At 39.7% G+C, this 19,156-nt stretch overlaps 1 protein-coding gene across 3 annotated transcripts in view; it reads right to left on the bottom strand.

Annotated features, from left to right (window-relative positions):
• Nucleotides 1–11,387, bottom strand: part of PCBP4 (poly(rC) binding protein 4) — a 51,747-nt gene extending 40,360 nt beyond the window's left edge. Inside the window, exon 1 of one of the 3 annotated variants that reach the window (XM_087709209.1) lies at nt 11,153–11,387. The gene's annotated coding sequence lies outside the window, so the exon portion shown is untranslated. Of the gene's footprint in view, nt 1–2,301; nt 2,367–11,152 lie in introns of those variants that run through there. The other 2 variants (XM_087709212.1, XM_087709211.1) reach the window with 2 other exon arrangements.
• Nucleotides 11,388–19,156: the final 7,769 nt, after the last annotated feature.

Below are 19,156 nucleotides of genomic sequence, written 5' to 3'. Positions count from 1 at the left end.
TTTATAATACAGTAAAGCTAAATAGTCTGTGTCTGTGAAATCACCACGAACCAAACTTGCCTTGAAAGATAACTTAATGCCATCACTTGGCAGGATGAAAGATGCTAATCTCCTAGTCATAATATGGACATATTCATATGCTTCGCAATACCCAAAATGCTCCATTGTTTTTTTCCCCCTATAATCCTGGAGTTTTCTAGTGGTCTCTCTAGGAAAAATTATTGCCAATATAATTAATAATTAGTTACTGAAGTGTTTACATTTTTTTTCAACCAAAGCACTTAACTAAGACTTTTAAATGCCACTGATCAGTTGTATTTCAGTTTTCTAGTGTTATCAGCTAAGAAGCCTTGTATTGGCCATGGAAAATGAATAAATTCCTTAGACTGCATGAATTCTTATCTATTTGGGGGGGGGGGGGGAATGTATAATAAGCCAACAACAGTATGAACTGAGAAAGTCAGTTGAATGATCCTCTAATTTCAACAATAGTTCATTAGCAACATTCATTTGAAGCAACTATCTAATTGTCCCTAATCACAAAGATAGCAATCGTACCAACAAAATTAAAAAGCTTACATAATTGTAATTTTAACAGAATGGAATGCCACCCGTAGATCATTTTCATGCTCAGTGCTTGATAATTTGTATCACATTCTCTGCCAAAAGTTCCAATCAGATTCATCAAGTAGTGATTCTAGATTGCCTTCCTAAAGTTCTTATAGACTTATGATTAATATAAGAGGTGTGATTAATATAAGATTGAAAAAAAATCCCTCGCTTTTCAATGAAGTAGATGTATACCATCCTTCATCTTCTGATAATAGCCTGAGCTGATGAAACATAAATAATTCATGGGCGAAGGATTGAACTTGACTCACTAGAACTTGTGACAAATCTTTTGCAGAATATATTCATCACCACCAGAGTTTCTATCAATAATTTAATAGTTAATTCTATAAAGTCTTCTCTGCTATTCCTTGAATAGAACAAATTTATCCTCATGCTTAAAATAAGGGTGATTTGGGATGGGGAAAAAAGAGAAAGACCTGGAGATAAATATTGTTTGTACTTGTTCCAAAAATTTTAACATAATTTTAAAAATGGTTTTGGGATTGTAGATATTAATTTCTGAATGTCATAGAAGAATGATACTGTAAATAGCCAAAGACTAATTCAAATTTTACCCACTGAATGCTAATTGAATTTCTAATAATATGAATGAAATGGTTTAACTGATAAATACAATGTCATCATATTTTATATTTGTACACCTTCTTTCCATTATGCTTTTCTTTCTATATCCTTATCATATACAGCACCAAGTAGAAGGCAGCAGAACTGGGAGCATTTGAAACAAACAGAATTTTAAGAATTGTGATTTTAAATTCAGATACCTTGATTTCATAATATCAATAATCTAATCTAGATAGATCATGGATGTCAAACATGCCACGTCATGTTGCCATCAAGTGATGTTTCATGACATTTTTCCCCTTCATGGAGCTGGCTGGGCATGGCCTGCACATGACACATTGGGCCTGTGGCCGCCAGTTTAACACTAGATAGATAGATAGATAGATAGATAGATAGATAGATAGATAGATAGATAGATAGATAGATAGGATGTAGATAGATATGGATGAGATAGATAGATAGATAGATAGATGATAGATGATAGATAAATAGATAGATGATAGATAGATAGATAGATAGATAGATAGATAGATAGATAGATAGATAGATAGATAGATAGATAGATAGATAGATGATAGATAGATAGATAGATAGATAGATAGGATATAGATAGATATGGATGAGATAGATAGATAGAGAGATATAGATAGATAGATAGATAGATAGATAGATAGATGGATGGATGGATGGATGGATGGATGGATGGATGGATGGATGGATGGATGGATGGATGGATGGATGGATGGATGGATGGATGGACGGACGGACGGACAGACAGACAGACCCATTAGGAACCTATGGGACATCATTCTTTTTGTAATGATTCATGTTCCACAAACCTTAAAGTTTGATATACTATGAAAAAAAGTAGAGTGAACTTTTAACATGGCATATAATTCAAGTGGCTCTAGAGTGGTAAGACTGACAAAAGCTTCCAAACCGCATAGGACAAAATACAGGACTCCAGAGTCACATCTAGAAGTACCAACGTGGTAGTAGACACTTTTCTTTCCACCCATCAGTCTTCCTATCCCACCCATTTTTTTACACAACACCATCTTGCTGCAAAGTAACCCCAACCTCTCAACACACATCTAACATCACCTTTATTTTCAAGATGCTTCTGGGCCTCACCATAAGCATGATCAGCATGATATTTTGCTTAGAAGTGTGCACAGCTGCCTAGAAAAAAGGACAAGGATAAGCAGGGGTGGTAGAGAGCATCATGCGGTTGGGGAGGGACTAGTTTCAGGTAGTATTCTTGTAAACCAGTACTTTGTAAATAATTGTATTCATCTGTGGCAGCCATTTGGTGAATAAGAGAGCTGCCTAGTGGCCACAACATGTTTTCAAAATTCCAAATATACCCACCAACTCCAAAAGTTTGGTGACGTCTGGAGGGTAATTTTAAGGGGATTTACTGCATTGAGCCTTTCTTGGCCTACTGCATAGCAAAGTAACACCAGAGTAGAACTGATTCTAGATGAGTTCTCAATAGAACCAAAACAATCCTGGCAACTGACAACTTCATTGAAGCATGTAACTAAAAATGAGATGCATTCATTCCCTTACCTTGGGAACAATCCAAAATGCTATTATAAACTTTAGATGAGAATCTAAGTTGAGAATTAAACTTTAATATAGATGAAGGTATTATTTATTCTCTAAGTTAAAAAAATACTGTATGAGTCAATTCAGTGAAATCGGTTAAAACAAAATTATACCACTGTTACTTATCCCTGTTAAGTATTCCCCTTATTCTGTAGACTCCATAATACTTCATTTTCCATTCAGGATGTTCTTTTGTATTTCTGTGCCTCGTACATGTTCATTGTAAAAGGACTTGCTTTCTATACTTTTATTTACTCACAAGCCAATTGGCAGAGGGCACGTATTTTTCCAAAGTCATGCAATAAAAAATGTAACTCTTGCCAAGATAATACTTAACATTATCTCTGCAGATGGATTTCAGCTCTTGACCCATACCAAGCATTTACTATTATTAATGTGCAGCTAGAGATTTATACATTAGGGAACAAATACATTGACAAGAAAATAGGAGCAGAAATAAGAGAGCTTAACTTTGTAAACAAGAGTTTATTTTGACTAAAGAACGTTGAACTTTCACATATAAATGTACTATCATTTGTTACTAAAGTATAATGTTACATTTCAAGCTGCTTCATATTTCTTATCCATGGGGTGCTACATCTAGATTGTCTGATCACACACAATGACATGCCATTTGCATGGTTCAACATAGCAAAATACTTTTCCTGAGCAAGTAATCAATATAACTCCATACATGTGATTGAAACACAACCCATTAAGCATTTAATCTCATTTATATCCTGATTCTTTGGTGACCATGGAGACTGGCTTAGTTCAGAAGTTTCAGTGATAACGTCAATGCTATAAGGGTCAATTTAGATCCTAGACGTTTGTTCGCACAATCCAAGTAGTTATTTTTACCATGACAATGGATCTTGTGATTTAAAAAAACAAAGACTGCTCAGTGGATTATATAGGCATTTTACTGTCACTGTTACATTTCTGGCATAAAGTTACAGAAATGAAATTCCGAGGAACAAACATGTGACTTGCTCACAGAAAGCAGAAAACTACAAAATGCAGCTTTAGCTCTGTTCCCAGCTGAATAAAATTTCAAAAATAAAGGACAAGTGTAAAGTAAACAGCTACTCAGTTATGTGGAATGATAATGAACAAGCAGACATTTTAAAAACAAGAAAGAAAAAGGGATACATAACAACTTGAAACCAGAGGGGTATCAGAAATGTTAAATGTTGAGTTGAATTCACTCATGATCTTATCACTTTGTCAAAGAACTAGGGTATTCTTGCGGTTATAGTCCCAAACATATAGTTCTTACTGATTTGGGATTAACTCAATGGAACTGGTTTTTGAACATACATGCTTAGACTGCATCAAACATGATCGATCTTAATGCACATTTTCATAATGTCATACTTTGGATGGATTTGGTGATAGGAAGAAATGTCAACCCCCACTTCTAGAAACTGAGTCAAAAGTAAGCCTGTCTGATAGGAAATCTCCTGCTGTGGCTATTGTTGATTTCACAGATGACAGGGAAAACAAAGATGCCACAGACAGTATAAGCAACCAGCAGCTTGAAAAGACAGCAGATGGTAAGAATGGCAATATTTGCCAACGGAACGGATCATCAGCACTCACATCTTATTAGTGACTGATCCATTGACAGCACTTTGGCTCCCAGGTCTTAGGCCAGCTCTCAAAACCCTCAGATTACCAGCAGAGGAGAAAACTGAATTTTAACCAGCTGCAGCCAGAAACAGTTTAGGCGGTGGACTGTCAAAATGCTATGGAACCTGTTAATTATTGAGCCAGAAGTCTCAAAATATTAACTTTTCTTGCTTTCTCTAGGAGGCCTAATCAAGTAAATTTTCTTAATTTGCAAGGTAGGCACCAGTGCATTAGTGACCTATGTAAAAACACATTAATTTCTAGATGACTCATAAGAAACAAACATCTAATAATAGGTAAGCTTAAAGTTTCTTCAAGTTCAACTCAACTCCTGGTGACTTCATGGACATAACCACGTAGTTCTCCTGACAATAATCCAGAAGTGGTTGGCCCACTTGGTTGGTCTTCTTTCAGGGTGATTTTTCAATTTTCCCAGGGCTCTGGAATTCTCCGGGGGGGGGGGGGGCTCTCCACCAAGTACTAATCATACCAAATCCTTCCTAGCTTTTCAGCACAGACAAGATTAGCCAGGGGCTATCACTGGACAAGAATAGAGATGTGATTTTTTCTTTTTGAGATAGGACTTGTCTGTCTCATAGATTAATGTTTATGTTAAGGCTTTCTAAAAATGCAAGGGTTCAATCACTATTCTTCTAATGTATCCCAAATATTTGTTGAGATCAGCAACATGAAATTATGTAGGGTGAAGTCAACTAAGAAAAAAACAACACCAGAGCAAATTTAGTAGTCACAAAGGCTCATTAATTATTAGTCAATATTAATATGGATCATTGAAAAATATGAAAACAGGAGTTCAAGTGCTAAAAAGTGAATCACAATCTAATGGTTATATAAATTGATAAAGAGATTTGTTTTAATTTGGACATTTGATTCTTTGGATTGTTTGAGTCAATTGATTTATGGGGAGAGGAATTTGGGGTTTTATCTTCCTCATAATCCAAGCTACATATTTTACTTATTCAGTACTTGTCCTGAATAAAACTGTAACCTTAGTCCAGGTATTAGAATCCACACCCATGTAGAAAAATCATGGAAAAATGAAAGTTGTCTTAATTAATTTCATTCTCTTGCATCTATTTATTGTGCAAATAGAATAGCTTTGGTATTTCCCTTTCTTGTAAAAAACAAACTTTTTTTCTATTAGCCAGGATTACAATATTTCCCTAGCTACAGTCTAATTTGTGAATATATATTTTTTCATTATATGTAGTTCTTAAATAATAAAACATTATTTGCTGAAATTATTTCACATGTGGGCAAAAAAAACTTAAATTCTTACCAGAATATCTGTGACATTCCAACTGAAAATCAACAGGGTGGAAATAAGAATTCACTTCTCCACGTTAGAGGGTTTTTTTTTTAAACCCTAAATTTCTTTTTATTGGGGGGAGGGGATGTCTTTGGAATAAGGTGTCACGGAAACTTTAGATTTATTTGTTGCTGAGCCTATCTCTCCCCTCGTGTTCTCGCCTAATCTTAGAAAAAGTCAATCTTTGGCAGATAGGAGAGAAAGTCGAATGTCAAATTGTTGCCCTAAAAAAAAGTATCACAGATTCAATGAATCTTACACTAGACTCTTGTCCTTGAGCTACGAAGCTGCCACCTACATAGTTTTAAGTTAAACTTACTAGTTTACAACTGTACAAAGAAAAGGCTCAAAAGCTTAGCCCATTTTCCAGCAACTGGCTTGCAATGGACTTTGCCAATCCAAAAAGATATCCTGGCTGATGCAGGGGGTACTTTGAGACAATGGAATAATTTTGGCATTTGGCCTCAAATGGCAATATCTATCATATATCTATCTATCTATCTATCTATCTATCTATCTATCTATCTATCTATCTATCTATCTATCCATCCATCCATCCATCCATCCATCCATCCATCCATCCATCCATCTCTGGGATAAGCTAACACTGCTATATTAGGGGGCCCTTTGGCTGAATGGTACTTTGCAGTTCTATCCACAAACCCTATTCTGAATGGCATCACATGCAGCTGATATCAAGCCCTTCTAAGATAAATCATTATACCTGACTCACTTATTAGCTTTTCACATCTACTTTTATAAGAAATACTCTGAGCTACGGGAACAGGCCTGTGCATTGGACCGTATGCAGCAATTGTATATGGCAATAATAATATTTCTGGGATACATTACTATACTTGAAGTGCTCAGTACACTTTAAATGTCATATACAAATGCTCCTTATTATTATGTATACCATATTATTCACACCCCAATATATATGCATTCAATAAATATTACTTCATCTTTACATTCCCATAGGACTCCCAGGCCATTTTTAATTTCATACAAGCTTTTGTAGCATTTGGTAGCAGGCTCCTGGCAATATTCCCATCCTTTTCCAAGACTGATGAGATTCGTTTTATAGTTTTTGTGCTGGGTGTATAATTTGCACATACAGAATTTCAGGGTGAATAGATCTGCCACCTTTTGTTCTAAAAATAAATTAGACCTAAGGCATCATCTCTTCCAGTAGAAAGAAAGAAAGAAAGAAAGAAAGAAGGAAGGAAGGAAGGAAGGAAGGAAGGAAGGAAGGAAGGTAGGTAGGTAGGTAGGTAGGTAGGTAGGTAGGTAGGTAGGTAGGTATGGGGAAAAAAGTTCTACCATGCTTATACCACTTAGAAATTTCCTTTAAAAAAAATCACTGTAACAACAAATTGATAACATTAAGGCAGACATTAGTGGACATTCAGACTCCACAAAGTAGATTCAGAACTGAAGAAACTTGGGCCCAGGCCTAGTAAAACCAACAGGCAGTATTCAAGGCCTACCTCAGTCTGGTCTGAAATACTATAGGCAAATCTAACATTACCCGTAAACATTCACATAAGAAAAGCTTTGAAATAAAACTGTTATTTTAAAAAAAAAAAAAACCTCCCTCCGAAAGTGCATATTGACAAATTATGAATGTTTGCTTTAGACATTATTGAAGCTAAAAGTATCAATCAAACAACACCTACAGTCTTTGGAGTTCCCCAATATATGGGAACGGATGCTGGAAAAAGAAAAAGATGCTTCCTTAACAATCTGATATCTGAGAAATGGGCTTCACTTTGCATTGTGGTAAAGAGGGCTCTGCATCATTTCTCATTCCTGACCTTGATTATCTGCAATTTGATTTATTGTCTCATTCTGTTCCCCTCAGAAAACTCAATTCCTCCCTGTTGCATGACATCATCAGTGTTGTCCTTCTTTAGCTCATCCTGCTACTTCTTTAGAGCGTTCTTTACTAACCGTAAAAACCTTTGGAAGGTATAGAAGTGAAATCGATGTGTAATAGTCGGTCTAGCTTCATCATAATAAAACCAACATTAACTTTGCTAAAAGTTAATGTGGATTTTGTTATGATGAAGGTCGACTAACAATTTCTCACATCCAATCATTCCCAACTGGTTTTTTTTAAAGAGTGAGTGCCTTTAATTCTTTCTACTGTATAAAGAATCAAATATGAATATGTCTACTGGAAAATATTCAGAAGAGGACACTTTAAAAGCAGTACCTCACCAGTTTGAAATTGGTATTAGCAGAACTTATTTTTATCACTGATGACAATAGAGGGATATGCTGCGATGGTGAGACAGGATCTTTGGGCTTGATTCTAAACACACCTAAAGCAATTAAAAATGATAAATCCTTGTCCTTATGGGTAGTGGTTTTACTTTATCTTCCTAATAATGGCTATAACACTGACACTTTCCTGAAATGGTCATATCACTGATTGTATCATGGCTTTTTACAAAGCCACTCTTAAGTAAGAACTCTTTTTCCATTTCCTACCAATGCAGCTGGAGAGCACAAAGAATAACATAGTTTTAATAAGCTGCCAATGGAAGCTTGCTTATGTGGGCAGCTTTCTCATTAATCTTCCCCCACTCACCCCCAGCTTTCACATGAGAGGGATCTCTTACTGGGGCACACAAGAACAATTCCTGGTGTGTTTCCTGAATAGTGAAGAGGAGGAGAGGAGAAGTCCTTGGAAAAATGACCTCATTGCTGCTTTGAATATTGATGTGCAGTTCCCAAACTGCATGGACAGGGAAGGGTGGAGGATGTGTGGATCTTAGCAAGACAAAGAGGCAAATGTTTGAGGAGAAAAGGGGAACTGGGATAATGTAATCAAGGCTGTAAAAGCACCAGAGGAGGATGAAAAATCCACTAGAACAGGGCTTTTACTGTAGAGGATGCCCTGCAGAATTCATGAACAGAAGGCCTTATGGATGAGTTAGCTGGTCACATAAAATAGATTATTATCAGAAGAGTGGAGGGAGGAGGAGGAGGAGGAGGAGGCACCCCTTAAGATACAAGGTTCTTTCCTTATTTAATGAGGTCAAGGGCTGTTTTTTTAAAAAAGCCAAAATTAGTTAGACAAAATTCTATAAAAGGTACAGGCCAGAGTTGCGTGTCGCCCTCCACTGTTTCTTTGCTCAGCAGGTGGAAGCAAAGATCTGTGACCCTTTTTTAGGGCAAGGGCAAGGGTTAAGGGGTCTCTTATGCCTTGCGGATATTCCAGGAATCCATTTCATGTGCTTAAACTCCTGATCGTGCGCTCAAAATGGGCTCCGGCCCAGACTTTTTTTGGGGGGGTAGTGTGGCTCTTGACATACTGCATAAAAGGCTGGTGCAGCCCTTTAACTGCAGATCCCTAACTTGGGAGAAAAATTCTGGATGGGAGTAAAATTCAACCTTTGTTCTTGGCGCTCGCAGGATCTCATTTGTATTACTTTCTTTTTTTCAACATGAAGTAAAACATGTAAAAATTACTTACACAGACACACACTTCTGCCATTTAGGATAAAATGACATTTCAGTTAGCAAAAGCTCACTTTAACTGAATTTCTTTAAAAAAAAAAAGCTTTTCCAGCCTTTCCTAAAGAGAATTGATGTATTTGATTTTAAAAACATCTGCTTGGAATTAAGGCTTTTTAGGAACTTTTTAAAAAGTAAATATGTTTAGGACCTCATATCAGAGCCTGTCTGATATGGCCAGACAGCTTTGGGGAGACAAATCTATTCCCACCGAATGCCCTAGAGTGGTCATGTGACACAATGGGCCACTTTGTATGGTGATAGATCATTGGTGGCCCTCTCCAGCATGGCTGAGAATTGTAGGAGTTGCATTCTTAATATATTAGGTGCACACCATGTGGAAAGAATGTCACCTGCTAGTAAAAAGAGTTTCTAGGCAAAAAAATAAAGTACTGTGTACCCTTCTTGGCATCATCGTTAACACAAGGCTGGCTGAAACAAAGTTCCCCTCCCTTGACCAAGCCAGTACAATCTTCAGCATTATTTATGGTTATAATAATTGGTGCCCCCCTTCCCATTTCTCAGAATAAAGAGGATGAGAAATGACTGGGAAGAGGGCTAGCATTCTGTAGTGGAGGGGAACAAAAGGATGTGTACAGAATAAATACAATCTGCTGCCAAAGTGCAGGGGGGGCAGGTGCTGGAAACAGAGGCTGTGTGACAAATGGAATGAGCCCGGTAGAGATTCATCACCCAAGCTGTCCCCAAGGGCCTCACCACAATAGCAATCTGAGCACAGAAATAGGCCATGCCAGTTCTAGGCTCAGGACAAGGAGGATGAACAGGGTACAAATATAGGAATTGGGGGGGGGGGTAGTGGCAAGCAGGTGTAAGCAACGACAAGCAATGGAAAACGGCACAGCCCTGAAGTTAGTTGAAAGGTGCTAACAACTCATCTGTGCCAGTAGACAATTTAAGAAGTTGGCCATTGAGAGAAAGGAGGAACCACGCAGATAAAGTGGGACAGGAAGCTAATGAAATCAAAAGAGCTGGGAAGGGGGGGGGTGAAGGTTCTGACCCAGAAAAGCCTGCGTTTGAGGGGATCCTCCAGGAGAAAAAGAGCAGGTGCTGATCGTCAGCCGAGAGCAGAGTGGCACAAGAAGGATTACAACATCCCCAAGCGGCACCGAGTCTTCGTACATAGACCAGAGCTGGGAACTGCCGAATTTCGGCCAGGGATCATAGTCCTTTCTTGGACTCCGACCGCCTCAATTAACTCAACACTTCCCCCACTTCCTCTGAGAACGTGAGAAGTACGTGCGACCGGTCGCACCTGCCAAAGTTCTGCAAAGACGCAGCGCCAAACGAGGCCGCCGGAGTTACTCCTTAGAGGGATTTGGGGGGGGGGGGTGGAAGCGATCTTCCCAGGCTTCGGATTTTGAAACGCGCTGTGGATCCGGACCCCGCAAGGACCGAAGAGCTAACAGCGCGGGGTGGGATGGCGCGCCGCGGTCTGCGTGCGCGCGGAGAAAACCGGGCACCGACAACTAGTCCACCCACTCCCAGTTGCCGCAACACCGGACCCCATCCTGACCGTTCCCTGAAAGAAAAGCTTCCAACTCCGGTCCAAAACTGGCGCGGAAACAAGGGGCTCAGGCAGATGGGAGGCCAAACTTTTTTCCCCCCCTTCCCTTCCCTAGAATTCCCGCCGGACGAGACGAGCCGCGCCGCCTTCCCGGGGGCCGCGCGTTTTGCATGCGGCAGCAGGGAGCGAGCGACTCCTGCGGCTGCTAAAGTTGCTTTGGAGCCGATGGTGTGCCTGGGGGTGCGCGTGCTGCTCCGGGCTCGCTCCCCCAAGACGCCCGGTTCTTTTAAGCATCCCCAACTCCGACGCAGTTACTTCTCTCTCCCTCTTACCTTTGGAGTATCTCCAGAAAGGTCCTTTGTGCCTCCTAGTCCCACATTGTTACCCGAAGAAGCGTCTGTAACAACTGGGAGTGACATCAGCCTGGAACAATGAAATCAAGCGCTTGACAGGCGAGGGAGGCGCAGGCCAAAGCCTCGGGACTATTTTGCCTCCCCTCCGCCCCCAGCGATCTCGCCCAGCCTCCCTCCGTCCCTCCCTTGCTCGCTGGCTCCCTCCAGGATCCAATTACAGTGGATAAAGGAGATACTAAAGAACAATGCACACTGGGTAAGACCATCTGCCAAGGACAGAGACATTATACACCCCCCCTTCTCTCCCCCCCCCCCGCTTGCAATGCAGATTGCCCTTCCTCTGTTGTAGTTTGAATTCTTTTCCTGGAAACTGGTGAGCGAGTGGGCATCTCTTGCCTGCTTTGCAGCCAGCGGGAGCAGGAGGTTCGCGGAAGGCTGGCCCTCCTCGCGCCTACAATACTTGGTCTTCGCACTTTCGCTGGTTTTCCCCTCAATTTGTTTATACGAAACCAGATGGGTTTGGTTGCTTGCTGTCTGTCAAAACAGAACGCGTGTCATTCTGCAATAAAGAGTTGGAGGGAGAGGAGTTGAAGCTAGTTCCCTGGTGGTAGCAGAATCGCTGTGCGGTGACCGCGTCTTTGTGGTGATTTGTGCATACCGTGCAATTATACCCGCAGGAAAAGTGAGTCAGATTATCCTAAGGCAAAATAGGCTGAATCCTTTAAATGTGTGAGTTTGGGATTTATTATGATGTCCTTAGCATTTAATGCATTTTTCTACCATTAAATGCATTAAATGCATTTTTTAACCAGATCAAGAACTCTCTCCACTTAATATATCTCTAGGTTGTGTCTCCTGATTTCCACCACATTGCTAAACTGGTACTCCTCCCACCTCCACAATGTGGTTCGATTTATGAAGTCCCAGACATATTTGTGGGGAATTATTGTGATTAAATCCAAAACTAGGCCGGTGGGTAAGGCATTAAGTTGGGGAGAGGTTGCTGAATTAAGTCCTGTATACCTTTCAAGGAGCCAGAACTTTATTCATTTTACATTTGGAGAGAGGCAGACTATAGCCATTTTATTGTAATATACTTATCCGTCTTTGTAGAATACATTCAGGAAGATGATAAAACTGTTCTTACACCCTCAGGACCATTGCAGTCTTACATCAGAGAAAGTATCAGCACCATTAGCACAAACTATGTCCTTTGAACACTGTGTTCCTGGCAGTCCAGAGGAAAGCTATAGGTTGCCTTTAAAAACTCTGTGCCCTTTCCATGTTTCTGGCTATTTTTAGGAGAGCTGAACAGAAGGATGGTTTTTTTAAAAATATAATCAATAATAATAAAAACAAGAACAAATGTTTCGAACAGTTGCAGGGGTATTTTTGATGTTAGCATGGATTAGGAAAGCTTTCAAAAGTTTGTTTGTTTTTTTAAGATAAAGATAAAGATTCCCCTTGCACATATATGCTTGTCATTCCCGACTCTAGGGGGCAGTCCTCATCTCTGTTTCAGAGCCAAAGAGCCAGCACTGTGCGAAGACGTCTCTGTGGTCATGTGGCCGGCATGACTAAACGCCAAAGACGCACAGAAAGCTGTTACCTTCCCACCAAAGCGGTCCCTATTTTTCTACTTACATTTTTATATGCTTTCGAACTGCTAGGTTGGCAGAAGCTGGGACAAGTAATGGGAGCTCACCCCATTACATGGCACTAGGGATTTGAACAGCCAAACTGCCAACCTTTTGATCGACAAGCTCAGCATCTTAGTCGCTGAGCCGCCAGGTCCCTTTTTTTTTGTCCAGTGCCAAAATGAACCAAAATGGATTTGCTTCTTTGGGTAGATTGTTCTACAGCTGGAGGCCACCACTGAATAGGCTCTTTCTCTTACTGCAGAGCCTCCTTCACTTGAAAAGCACGCGCTGTGTAAACCCTGTTCTTGAGCTGTGAGAAAGAGCCTTAATGGTTAACCCAGAAATACGCTAAGAGCCCACGAGGGTGACAAAGCAGGGTGCCTTTATCGCCCACTCAGAGTTAGAAGTCTTACAGCCATGCCCTGAACTGTTGCTGGACTGTTTCAATGACAACCCCTTATTCACTACACTGAATTCCTGTCTCACTCCTCAAGTGCAAACTAAAATATAGGTTTGCATTGTCTTGTCTATTTGAGGATTATTTCCCCACTTCCATCCCACCCCTGCCTTAAATTAAACAATAGCTCTGGACTGAAAAGAAAAAGCTTTCGTGCCTAATAAAAAGCAGAATTGGAGGAGGGGGAAGTGGTGCTAAATGGAAATATGAGATGTTGCATTGCAAGAACCCACCAGAGACCACCTAGTGCTTTAGAGATGCCATATAAGCATTCTGACACATGATCACTCCTTACCTCTCCTGGCTGAAAAAAAAGTGGCCTGAATATAAATTCATCTAGCAGAATCTGCTTACAGCTGAAAGAAATATAAAGAAGAGGGTGTTGATGAAATATATAAAACATTTACAGTAAATGGGTCCTGAAAAAGGAAATCCATGTGTTGTCTATCATCCAGCTGTCGGTTATGCCACCTTTGCCCCCTTGTATGTGCAGCAGATCAAGCTGTTTCTCTCTCCAGCTGCCGGCAACTCCCGAGGGTCTCTCCCCTCCATCATTTGTTACCTGATCTGGGCATTAGGTTTTGAATATGGCACCCTCCACTGATACTGCATGAACTTTGCCATGGAGCTGTAGTCCTTTATGGTCTTTAAGTCACTTATTTACTACAGCAGTCATAAAAGAAAGATTCCTAGAATCAGAGTTAGGTAACGGAGACCCCCCATCCATTCAAGGCAACAATCAGAATTAAAACTTCCCCAAAGTTTTGCCCAGCTTCTGATTCAAAATATGCAGTGAAAGGGAGCCCATCACCTCCAGTTGAAAAGGGTTCCTCTTTATAGCTTTGATCATAAGAGAAACAAATGTGTTATTTTCCCAAAGTATTAAAGTCAAGTCTCTCTCCCCCTCCCACTTTTTTTTCTGCAGTGAAATTAAGCAAATTACTTGCTCTTATTTTAAGAAACTTCCCAATTTCTTTGTTTCTTTCATAGCATGTCAACCGTTTCCTTATTATCTTACAATGTTCTGATGACCAGACCCTGCTGCAGTCACAGAGTACCTTCTATGCCTAAATGTATACTGTAATTGTTCAGTCAGTGCAGTAGGTTCTGTAACATAGCCAGCTGTTTGCACCAGACTAGCAAAATGCAAGCGAAGGACTGACAATTTGCAAGGGAAGTAATGAAGGGAACTTGGATGCTTAGCATTGTCTCATAATGCAATTGCTGCTTAAATACGCCTATCTATTTTAGTAGGCATCACAGAAAGAAAGGCGAGTAGAGCAATCAGTTCACACATGCATGTTAATTATTTGTTGGCAGCAGTATTACTACCAGCAGATGACTGCCAACAGATCTTTTAAACTGCCCACTGTTGCCATAAAGGCATGCTTTTTTGCAGTGGGGGGTGAAGGGAACATGCAGGTAAAAACATTCAGCCGTATGAAATAGTAAGAGGTAAGAGACTGTTATATGCTGGTTTCTCTGGGAAGAGATAGATCCATTGTTATACCTGGAACTGTGAGGAAGAGGAGCTAATGCAGATGGTATAGATGTAAGTGCACTCTCAGCGTAGGAAGACAGCATCACCCCTCTGGGGTATTTGCTCTTCTCTTTTGTGTATCAAAAGCATTACAAAAGCAGCATTACTCTTCTTTTTTGTGTGCCATGGACAATGCCAAGTATACAGGACCAGGTTCTTGAAACAAGAAGTTGATTTTCTAGCATTCTATGCTTTATTTATAAGGACTGCAAGCTTCTACATTCAAATAAATATACGATCCATTTTTTTTTCTATTAAGGGCCATTAAAATTCTCCTGCAAACAAGCCATATCTACATGAAGAAATTCATTTCTGCCTTCAGGGACACTATCACCATAATACAGTAGAAAAGGGTTTTTTTTAGGTCTACTTCTATCCTGCTCCAGGTGGGAATTGGTTTTAAGGTGTTCTGAAAGGTGTATACTGTGTTGACGTCTACCTATATTTGTATATATGTTTACCTATATTACTATCTTTGAGTAACATGTGTAATTTATATAGAATTCTAACTCATATGATAAGGTAAAGGTTCCCCTTGCTCATATGTGCTAGTCGTTCCCAACTCTAGGGGGCAGTGCTCATCTCCATTTCAAAGCCGAAGAGCCAGGGCTGTCTAAAGACATCTCCGTGGTCATGTGGCCAGCATGACTAAACGCCAAAAGCGCATGGAGCACTGTTACCTTCCCACCATTTTCTACTTGCATTTTTTACATGCATTCGAACTGCTAAGTTGGCAGAAACTGGGACAAGTAACAGGAGCTCACTCCATTACGTGGCCCTAGGGATTCGAACCACCAAAGTGCTGACCTTTCTGATCGACAAGCTCAGTGTCTTAGCCATTGAGTCACCGTGTCCCTCATATGATTTGTTTTGGTAAAACTGTATATAAAAACCCTACTTTCAGATATAAGAATCAAGCCCTTTTTAAAAAAAAATGGGGTACTTTTTATATGTAGTAGGTATTTAATTATTTTAAGAATTATTATGTATAATATTGGGGCTTACATAATATTGTTAACCAGTCAGTTAAAAAAATAGAGCACAGCAAATGAAACTTGATTACCACTAACCCAGGTTAGCATTTACTGGCTTAGAACATTTTGTGACCCACTGTATAAAGTATAATGAAAGTGTAAACTTACAAAATGGATTCAGCCAATAATCAAATTAAGGAAGTTTGGCGAACACAACTTTTATTTTTGTATATCGCCAGATGTCATATACTTCCATGGGGTTTTACATGACTTCTACCCCCCCTGGAAACCATGTAAAAGTGGAGGGGGGTAGAAGTCATGTAAAACCCTTTAAATGTGGTTGTGACATAATACAAGATCTGTATCTCTTTGCTTTAGGAATTTAACTGAAGGTGGACTGTATGCACCATTCTGATAATGCTTCTAGATATCCCTTCCTGCAACTGCTGAAGATCAAGACTTTTTCATTGATTGATTATAACCATCAAAATATTGTTGATTCCTAGCGACCACATACGTAGATTTTCTCAATGATGGGATCTTCCTGGGAGGAGCCTGCTGGTGGTAGCAGCAAAAAAATCAGCTGCCTCCGAATTCCTGGCTACGTACCTGTTTAGAGGATCTTCCATCTGACGTCTTATCAGGTTTTCTTATCCTTCAGGCAAGAAGGAAAGAAGAAATTGTTTTGCTGGCAAATGCTCTTCGATTTTTGCAGCTTTTGTGCTTGCAGGGAAAGGGGGGCTAGCCCAAGGCAGAACAGCTATCCGTGCTGGGAACTTCAAACTGCCTTGTGCGGGACAAAGTAGGTCTCCCCCACTCAGTTCAAAGTTTTGTTTGATTTAATCTTATCACGAGCTGAATCCGTTTGCGTGGACAATAATTGTTTATCAACATTTTAGCTTCTTTTCTTTTTCTCCTCCGAAAAATTATTTACTTAGAGGCTTTTAAAATGGCGCCGAGCAGGCTGGTTTCTCCGGTAATAACGAACACTTTTTGTTAATTCTCACAAGAATTCAAAACAAAAGAGATTGCTTATCATTTGTTTTGGTTTCACAATAGGCCAGCAGAAGCTTTTTAATTAGTTTCATTTTTACAAGAATTTCACTCCTTCATTAATCTTGCTTATCTGGAAGTTAAATGGTGATGAATCTGCTGAACGGTCTTGTTACAATGTTTACTCACTGAAAGTTTTGCCAAGCCATCCTCAGTGCCTGGCACAAAGCTGCAGCCTCCGCTTCCTACGCCCCCTGCTGGGGATGTGTTAATGAAAGAATTTTTCCTGAGCAATCTAAGCGAGGCTCTTAATGCACTGACAATTAAAATGGAAGATAAGTTTAGAGATAATAGAGAGGTGGTAAAGCAGGAGAGAAAAGAGGAAATAAAAGAAATGAAAGAAGAAATCAAAAGTGAAATAAAAGGACTTAAACAGGAGCTGTATGAGAAAATTGCCGCTAAGGTTGGTAAAATTAGAGACGAAATGCTGAAACTTGTAACTGTATTAACAGAACATATTTCTGGAATGGAAGATACTCTAGAGCAGTGTTTCTCAACCTTGGCAACTTGAAGATGTCTGGACTTCAACTCCCAGAATACCCCAGCCAGCGAATGCTGGCTGGGGAATTCTGGGAGTTGAAGTCCAGACATCTTCAAGTTGCCAAGGTTGAGAAACACTGCTCTAGAGGTTCTTAATGATGCCAATGCTAACTTGACATTGAAAACAGAGGTGGTGGAACAAAAAGTGGAAAATGCTGAAAAAGAAATTATTATGATACAGTACCGACAAATGGAGTTCGCATTAAGAGTAAGGGGGCTGCATGAGGAGAAACAGGAGAACCTGAAACAGATCCTATCGGAAGCTTTTGACCGCTTGATGGGAAGACCAGGGACCAACCTTGACTGGCAAATCGACAAAGCTTACCGCATTAACTCCTGGCTGGCAAAGCAGAAGCAGCTTCCTCGAGACATCGTTATATATTTTACTACAAGAGAGCTTAGAAATATGGTACTGCAAGCGTCTTATAACACTAAGCTTCAAATTGGCGGTCAAGACCTGATTGTTTTGAAAGAGATACCACCTCAAATGTTAAGAGCCAGGAGAGACTACGCTTTTTTGGTCGAAGAACTCAGAAATCGTCAGATACAGTATAGATGGGATGCACCATTTGGCATCATATTTACATTTGATAAGCAAAGGTACCGCCTCAACTCTGTATGGAAAGCCCGAGATTTTTATTATAATATATTGAAGGTCGGATACCCTGCACCATCTGGACCTAGAGAAAGACCACAAGAAGGAGAGGATAGACAGCAAACTACACAACCACCAGACAAGGAACAAAAACCTAGCCGTATGACTACTAGACGTATGGAGAAACAAGCTAAAAAGCAACAGCATCAACAATCATCGGCCATCGATCAAGGAACTACAATAACAAATCTGGAAGCAGTGGGAGGAGCTAGACCTAAGGTTAAATAGGCCATGCAGGAAGCTCTAAAAATGCTTCAACCAACCAAAGATGACAACTAAGATTTTAACATGGAATGTCAACGGACTGAATTCTCCACAGAAGAGGAAGAAAATATTTCATTATCTCAAACAGTTTAAGAACAATGTAATTTGTTTGCAAGAAATTCATATCAAGTCAACTGATCATAAATATTTGATCAACTCAAAACTTGGTCAACATTTTATAGCTTCCGCTATGGAAAAGAAGAATGGTATAGTTGTATACTTAAGAAAAGATATGAAAGCTGTATACTATTGGGTGACTGGAATGGAGTGATAGATACTAAGATAGATAAGAAGATTTCCCGCCTAAATACTAAGATGCGAGCAAAGTTACCCAAACCTTTCTTTGACATTATGGATGATTTTGAATTGAGAGATATTTGGAGAGAAAGAAATGCAGAGGAATATGACTTCACTTTCTTCTCGGACAGGCATCAATCCCTTTCAAGGATTGATTTTATTCTAACCACTAATGATTTGCTTTCTAGGGTCAAGAAAACAAAGATTGCGGCTAAGGTCCTTTCGGACCATAACCCAGTTTGGATGGAGTTGGGAAGGGTAGTGCAGGCAAGAAGGTCTTGGAGATTGAATGAAAACTTATTTAGATAAGAAAAGTATATTAATGATTGTAAAAAATTACTATCTGAATATTTTGTTTTGAATATGAATAAGGGTACATCTATGGAATTTGTATGGGATGCAAGCTAAGCGTATATGAGAGGAGTCTTGATGAATATAAATAAAACACATAGAAATAAGCAAGGGTTAAAACGAACAGAACTGGAAGAGGAAATTAAGAGAAAAGAGCTGGAGTTAACAATGAACCCAGATGATACAAAGGTTAAGGAAGGGAGGTGTGGTTT

The sequence above is a fragment of the Thamnophis sirtalis genome, unplaced genomic scaffold (genome assembly GCF_051295495.1).
Source record: "Thamnophis sirtalis isolate CommonGarterSnake01/CBP01778 unplaced genomic scaffold, rThaSir2_p1.2 scaffold_3, whole genome shotgun sequence".
NCBI classification, from domain to species: Eukaryota; Metazoa; Chordata; class Lepidosauria; order Squamata; family Natricidae; genus Thamnophis; species Thamnophis sirtalis.
Note: the sequence above shows the minus strand (reverse complement) of the source record. Positions and strands in the feature narration are given on the sequence as shown.